Source organism: Camellia sinensis, chromosome 8 (assembly GCF_055761805.1).
Source record: "Camellia sinensis isolate YWXY chromosome 8, ASM5576180v1, whole genome shotgun sequence".
Lineage (NCBI taxonomy): Eukaryota > Viridiplantae > Streptophyta > Magnoliopsida > Ericales > Theaceae > Camellia > Camellia sinensis.
Window position 1 is genome coordinate 61,267,385 of NC_138968.1, and position 7,194 is coordinate 61,274,578.

Sequence of the window (7,194 nt, forward strand, 5' to 3'; positions counted from 1 at the left end):
TATTTTATTCACTTTTATCTTCTTCTTCTTCTTTTTTTTTTTAATATTTTTTTTTTTTTCATCTCAATGTACAAATACAATATACTCAATGGGTGTGTTTGATTAAACGAACTAGATAAGGGAGGATTAAAATTCAAAGGACTTGAATTCTGAAACTGTAAATCTCCTAGACTATTTGGTTAGATTGGATGAGTATCCCATGTATGTTTTCTCACGGGATTAGATATTTAGAAAGGACTATTTCTAATGAATCTAATGTTTGATTGGACGGACTGAATAAAGATAAATGTACAGAAGACTATTTACCCTCATAATTTATAATTTATATTTTTTATTTAATATATAATTTTAAATTTGTAATTTGCAATTTATAATTTATAATTTAAAACTAAAAAATTTTAATTTATAAGGCCATAATTTTTAATTTATTATTTTTAATTAAATTTAATTGATAATTGATAATTTATGTTTTTTTTATTTAATATATAATTTTAAATTAACAACACTAAAAAAATAATTTTATTTAATATATAAATTTAACTTTTTAACAACACAAAAAAATTAATTTATAAGGCCATAATTTTTAATTTATTATTTTTAATTAAATTTAATTGATAATTTATAATTTATATTTTTTATTTAATATATAATTTTAAATTAACACTAAAAAAATAATTTAATTTAATATATAAATTTAATTTTTTAACAACACAAAAAAAAATTAATTTATAAGGCCATAGTTTTTAATTTTTTATTTTTAATTAAATTGAATTTATAATTTATAATTTTTATTTAATATATAATTTTAAGTGAACAACACTAAAAAAATAATTTATAAATGTTAAAAAGATTTTTTTACCCTTTTTCCAATTATTTACTAAGTAATAGCATGAGGATAAAATGGGCATTTCACACATTAATCTTATGGGATACCAATTCCATGGAAATAATTCTTCCCCCCGCCCCCCCGGAGGATTGTTTAGTCCCTCATATGAGGGATATGGAGTCTGGCCGGACTCCATGTCCGACAGACTAAAATTAAAACCAAACGATGAACATTCCCCTCCATTGGATAAGCAATCTGAATAGCAAATAATCCCCTTAATCCAGCGAATCAAACGCACCCAATATCCTTAATTTTATTGAGCTCAAAACCTCCCAAGGCAAAGTTGATCATAGTTGAAGTTACCCAAAAATAATTGAGAAGTCTATTAGAATTAATAAACTTTCAAAACGAAAAAGAAGATCCACAAGTGAAATTAAGTAGCCAAGCAAATAAAAAGGGTTTAAAAGAGCTTATGAGCTTCTTTTCGAGGAAAATATCACTTGACATAATGTCAGAAGCTCATTAGTTTGAAAATACATGTTTGAGTTTGAGTGGTCATTTTCCCCATTTCACATGGTAGCTTATGCTTGTACTAATTTTAACAGTCCTCTACACTTCAAATTGGTGGAAGTGATTCATTAGGTGATCACTTTGTAAGTACATGTATTTGGACTTCTTATGTGGCAATTCACATCATCGCCCCCTCTTAATCTCCTTGTTTGAACTTCTTAGGGCCTAGGGACCTCTTCAAGGTTGGTACAACAATCATGGATGTGGAGCAAACCCACATGGTTTAAAAACATAACAATAATAACAAGAAAAATAATATGGAATTACTGTGCCAAGCAAATTTTGTTTTTAATTAGATCTCCCTTCCCCATTTTCTAAGGTTGTGTTTGAATTTTAGATTCATGCAGAGATTTGTAGAGACAAAAAAAAAAAAAGAGGAGGAAAAATTGATTAAAAATTTATCTTATATTTTATTCACTTTTATCTTCTTTTTTTCTTTTCGTACAATACATTCAAGAAATAAACATGGCATTAATGATGCTCAATATCCCTAGTTTATTGAGCTCAAAACCTCCCCAAGACAAGGTTGATCATAGTTAAAGTAATCCAAAAATGATGTAGAAGTTTATTATTATTATTATTATTATTATTATTATTACACAAATATAACTCTCAAAATGAAAAAGAATATCCAAGATTAAATCAAGGCCAAATTACATTAACAATCCCTATAGTTTGGGGTTCGTGACACTTTGGTCTGTAACTTTTCAATTATGACACATTTGACTTTAAATTTTGAATCTTATTTCAAATAAGGACAATTGAAGATATCATTACTCAATTTCAAAGACAAAGTCGTCAATTTGATAAGAACTAATTTGACACCAAAAAAAAATGTCAAAAAACTATTTTTGAATTTTAAAAAATTATTTTTACCCACCAAAAATAAAATTAAGTAAAATTGATAAATCTTTTACACATTTATTTATTTATTTTACCAAATTAATTTTTATTATGTGTTTGGAAGATGATTGTGTAATGTGTGGTTGTTAGGAATCAATCTATTTAATATATGTAATATTTTTAATTTTGAATTTTTTCATTTAATGGATTGGTTTAATAATGATATCAAAGTTGTCGCCATATTTGAGTTTTGAAAAAATAGAAACTAATTTAATGAAAATAAAAACAATCATCCATTACATGAACATCATCCAAACACACAATAAAAATTAATTTGGTAAAACAAATAAATAAATGTGTAAAAAATTTACCAATTTTACATAATTCTATCTTTGGTAAGTAGAAATAATTTTTAAAAATTTAAAAATATTTTGTTGACATTTATTTTTGTCAAATTAGTTTGTATTTTATTAATTTGACGACCTTACCATTGAAATTGAGTAATGATATTTTCAATTGTCCTTATTTGGAATATGATTCAAAATTCATGATCAAATATGCCACAATTAAAAAGTCAATGACCAAAGTAACACAAGCCCCAAACTATAGGGGCCGTTAGTGTAAATTACACTTAAATCAAATTAATAAGCCAAGCAAATAAAAAGTTTTAAAAGAGCTTGTGAGCTTCTTTTATAGAAAAATTAAAGAGGCTTCACTTGACACAATGGAAAAAGCTCATTAGTTTGAAAATGCAAGTTTGAGTTTGATGGATCATTTTCTCCATTTCAAATGGGAGGTTAGCTTGTGCCAATTTGGCAGTTCCCTACACTTCAAATTGGTGTAAGTGATTTATTAGGTGGTGACTTTGTAAGCACGTGTATTTGGATTCCTTATGTGGAAAGTCACACTTCTCTCAATCTCCCTTTTCAAATTGCTCGGTCAGCGAATATCTAACTACTTGGAAACTATTTTACCTCGCTAAAGTTTTGCTCGACTTTCAACTTACACTATGACACTATCATGTTTGGCTATGATAGGAGTAGGGTTAAGAACCTCTTTGAGGTCGTTGCCAAAATCATGGATTCCCTAATAAATTTATGACGCTGTGCAAAATCACCAAGGACCGTGAATTGGTGGTCAAAGTTGAGGGATAGTCGAAATTGTTTGGCTCACCTGGATGGTTCTACTTCAGATAGTCTAAAACAAAAGAGAGGTCTCTTTGACCATGTCAAGTGATACCTCAAAAAACATAATGTAACTCCCCATGGTCAAACACACCTATAAAAGAAGGTATTCCTTTCCATATGCAACAAACTTCTCTTTTATCTTGTGCATTAGCTCCCTATTGTAAATGATTCAGTCACACCTATTGTCGTAAAATGATTGAGAACTTCGACGGAGTCAAAATGCATTTGGCTCTTGTGCGACCAAATAATTCAAAGAGGGTCGGGAGCTTCCACTTCCATTCCCATTCCAACTCCTAGATATTTCATTCACTACCATTCTCTCGTCACCAAGACTGCCTTAGCTCTCTCTCTCTCTCTCTCTATCTAATGTCTCACGTTATTTTGTGCCTTCCATGATTACTAGAGGACTCATAATCTGTACAAATCACTAATGACCGATAGATTTCAATCCAAATAAAAATCATATGCAACAACTTCTCAAAGATAAGATAGGCCTAAAGATTGGACGTGTACTATCATCAATTTGAATAAAGCAATGTCAAGGTTAAGCCAAGATTGCCTCATAAACAAATCACAAAAGAACTCAACTTCAGCAATGGGCTATGGTGCAGATAATTGACCCGGGCTTCCCTTTTTCACTCTCTCAAAAGCAATTTCATTGTGTTCAAAACATGAATATCTAAATAAAAATTTAAAAAGAAAAAAAAAATGAAAATATTTTAGTTTATATTTCATCTACATTGTCATCACCTTTTCTTACTCCATTTTTAAATCTCTACCTAAATTCATGATCCAAACATAGCTTAAAGAAAAAGGAAAAAAAATCTAGCCAATACCATTATTGATGGTTTGAGTTTAATTCCTTTGTTGACAAAAACATGTAGCCAAGATTGAGCCAACATTTGGAAGACATTCCATGACAAGGTTAAACACCCAATAACTATTTGCAGCTATGAAAGAACCACAAATTGAAGGGGAGTTTCTAAATAGACTGAATATAAGAATTATAAACCCAATAATTTAAAGGAAAAACATTTGTACATATGAATGTATAGAGAAATTTTATGAATGTATTTAAAATCTTTCAGATTCAAAGTGCATGGACTAATTAGATGGACAAATCTAATCTAACAACCCAATTCCTAAGAGCCTAACTAATGCATCATTTGGGTGCGATGTACAATCCAACTATAATTGTGGGCCATGACCTGAGGAGAAGAGGACCCATTTTGTTTGGTCCTTGGCCCTGCATAATTGTCAGCTTTCTGTAGAAATTCTAATACGGCTAATACTAGGTTGAGCTTGCATAGATAGCAGACCGACCCAACTTGACCCATAACTCATGGGTTATCTCCATTCACCTCTGCACTAAAAAGAGTAAAGAAGAAAGCAAAGCAACAACAGAACAATCCAAAATAGCTTCCTTTCCATCAAAGCAATTAGCAAAGCTCTCTCTTTAACCCAAAAAATGGCCTCTATTTACAGCCTCTACATCATCAATAAATCAGAAGGCCTCATCTTCTACAAGGTCAAACCGTAAATCTCTCTCTCTCTCTCTCTCCCCTGTGTTTCTTTTGCGAGAGAGATTTTCCGGGAATATTTTTCTATATTAGCAAATAGAGCACCGATTTTAATCTTGCTAAAATTTCTTGGAATTTTATGGACATGGATTGGGGAAAATGTTTAGGATTACGGCTATGCGGGACGGATGGATACGAACGATAGCTTGAGATTGGCGAGTTTATGGCATTCGATGCACGCTATCTCTCAGCAGCTATTGCCGATGGTGGGATGTTTAGGGATCGAACTTCTTCAAGTTGATAATTTCAATCTCCATTGCTTCCAATCGCTTACTGGTAATTTAATCTCATTCTATACCAATTTATTTTCCTTTTAATGATTGAACTACTTTGATCTCATTCTATACCAATTTTTCTATGTAATGAAATTTCTTTGTCAAATTAACACTTATTAAATAATTTATTGTGTTTCATAGTATAAAAATTAGAGATAAAGAGTTACCTCCCAGATGCGAAGCTTGGAGTAGTTGATCCCAGGCGAACTTTGTCCCATTCTCGGGTGGGTACACTGGTTCGATCTGTCGAACTATACATCCCTGAGCCACCAACACACGTCGGTGCTCCTTCCTCAAGCCCTTTGCGAGCCCCACCACGACCTTCACGTAGTCACTGTCTCCGGCTAAGAACGTCAGGTATGCCCGCCTAGACTGACTCGCTGCCGTGGTCTTGGAGGTGGCTGGCTGTGCCACTTAACGCGACCAGGACCCATTTGAGAAAACAAAGAAAAAGACAATCTTTAGAGAGAGAGCGAGGAATCGAAAGGGTTTCATATGAGGAAATTTTAGGACTTGCAGGACTTTGAGCTGAGAATGAATTTGTTTACATCAAGCCTTCAAAATCTCTTTGCACTAATCATGATTTTTGAACTCTACCTTGATTTTTCAACAAAAAAAGTGATGCGTATATTTACACAAACATGTTACTGAATGTACATCATGAACATCGATACTAGTTTTATAAGAAGGTTGAACTCAAAAATGCACATCACGAACATCAATACTAGTTTTATAAGAAGGTTGAACTCAAAAAACAATAATGTGAGGAAAGTTATTAAACTTTACGTGACATGTGTATCAATTAAAGATATTGCACTAGTTTTCAAACCTTTTGGGAAAAACCATCACGTCAGTTTATAATGTAAGGGGGGGAAACCGAACCTCGTTTAGTTTTTTCGCCCTAGGCGGCAAAAAGCTTAATATCAAATATTCAATATCTTCCTTCTTTAGGAGTAGGGTTTTCAAATCAAAGTCCCAATATCAAAGCTATCTTGAGTGGCTACAAATATTAAAAATATTAATTTTGGCTGAGAACAAAACTTAATATCATATATTCATTCTTAGGGTTAGGGTTTGAAATCAAAGCCCCAATTGTTCAACTATCTTAGGTGGCTGTAAATGAAGCTTAGAGTTAAAAACAAACCTGACCGATGGGAGCTATGGCGGAAGAGACCAATTTGAAGCCGTACTTGTCGAGGATGTCTCCAATTTCAAGCTCGTTCTGGTCCTACTCGCAAACCCGACTTGAATACGTCGATCGGACCTTTGCCTCGCCGATAGAGGTGGACCTTGACCTGGGAGGGTTTGGTAATAGCGGCAAAGACTCGTCACCGTGGTGCTTCGATTGTCGACGGCGAGAGCTGGAGATGGGGCGATGGAGTTGATCCAGATCTGTTCTTCACCACTAGGGCTTCTCCAATTAGGGTTTTCTAGCTTCTCTACTTACAACTAAAGCTCTCGAACACAAAAATGGTGATCCTTTCTCTCTCTGTTTCCTCTGTACTGTCTTTCCCCTCTCTCTAAATCTAAGTTTGTTTTTGCATCGTCTTCCAGATCTGATGTTCACAAATTAAGTAAATAATTAAATAATAATATTACAATCTCAAATATTTTAGTGGTAAATTCTAAGGTGCAAATTAAATATTATTGAATAATTTTTTAATTAATTTTAAACATAAAATAAATTTATGTAAAATAAATTTATGGTGAAAGTCATTGATTTATAGCAAGATTTATTATTAAAAAAAAATGGAGAAGTGGGTGTGACTTAACTCTAGACCACATAATTAATAAGTTAGGCTCTTACTATTTGAGTTGCATGTAACTTATATATATGTATTTTGTATATTTATCTATCTATTTGACCTAAGTGTGCCCACCACTAGTATAAAATAAAATAAACACAAACCCTA

The 7,194-nt window shown here is 32.0% G+C and overlaps 1 long non-coding RNA gene across 1 annotated transcript; it reads right to left on the reverse strand.

Annotated features, from left to right (window-relative positions):
• Positions 1–5,006: 5,006 nt before the first annotated feature.
• On the reverse strand, positions 5,007–6,906 carry LOC114269790 (uncharacterized). The gene is made up of 2 exons (XR_014337734.1): positions 6,426–6,906; positions 5,007–5,694 (listed from the first exon to the last, which is right to left on the reverse strand). It is a non-coding gene; the product is annotated as an uncharacterized LOC114269790 (long non-coding RNA).
• Positions 6,907–7,194: the final 288 nt, after the last annotated feature.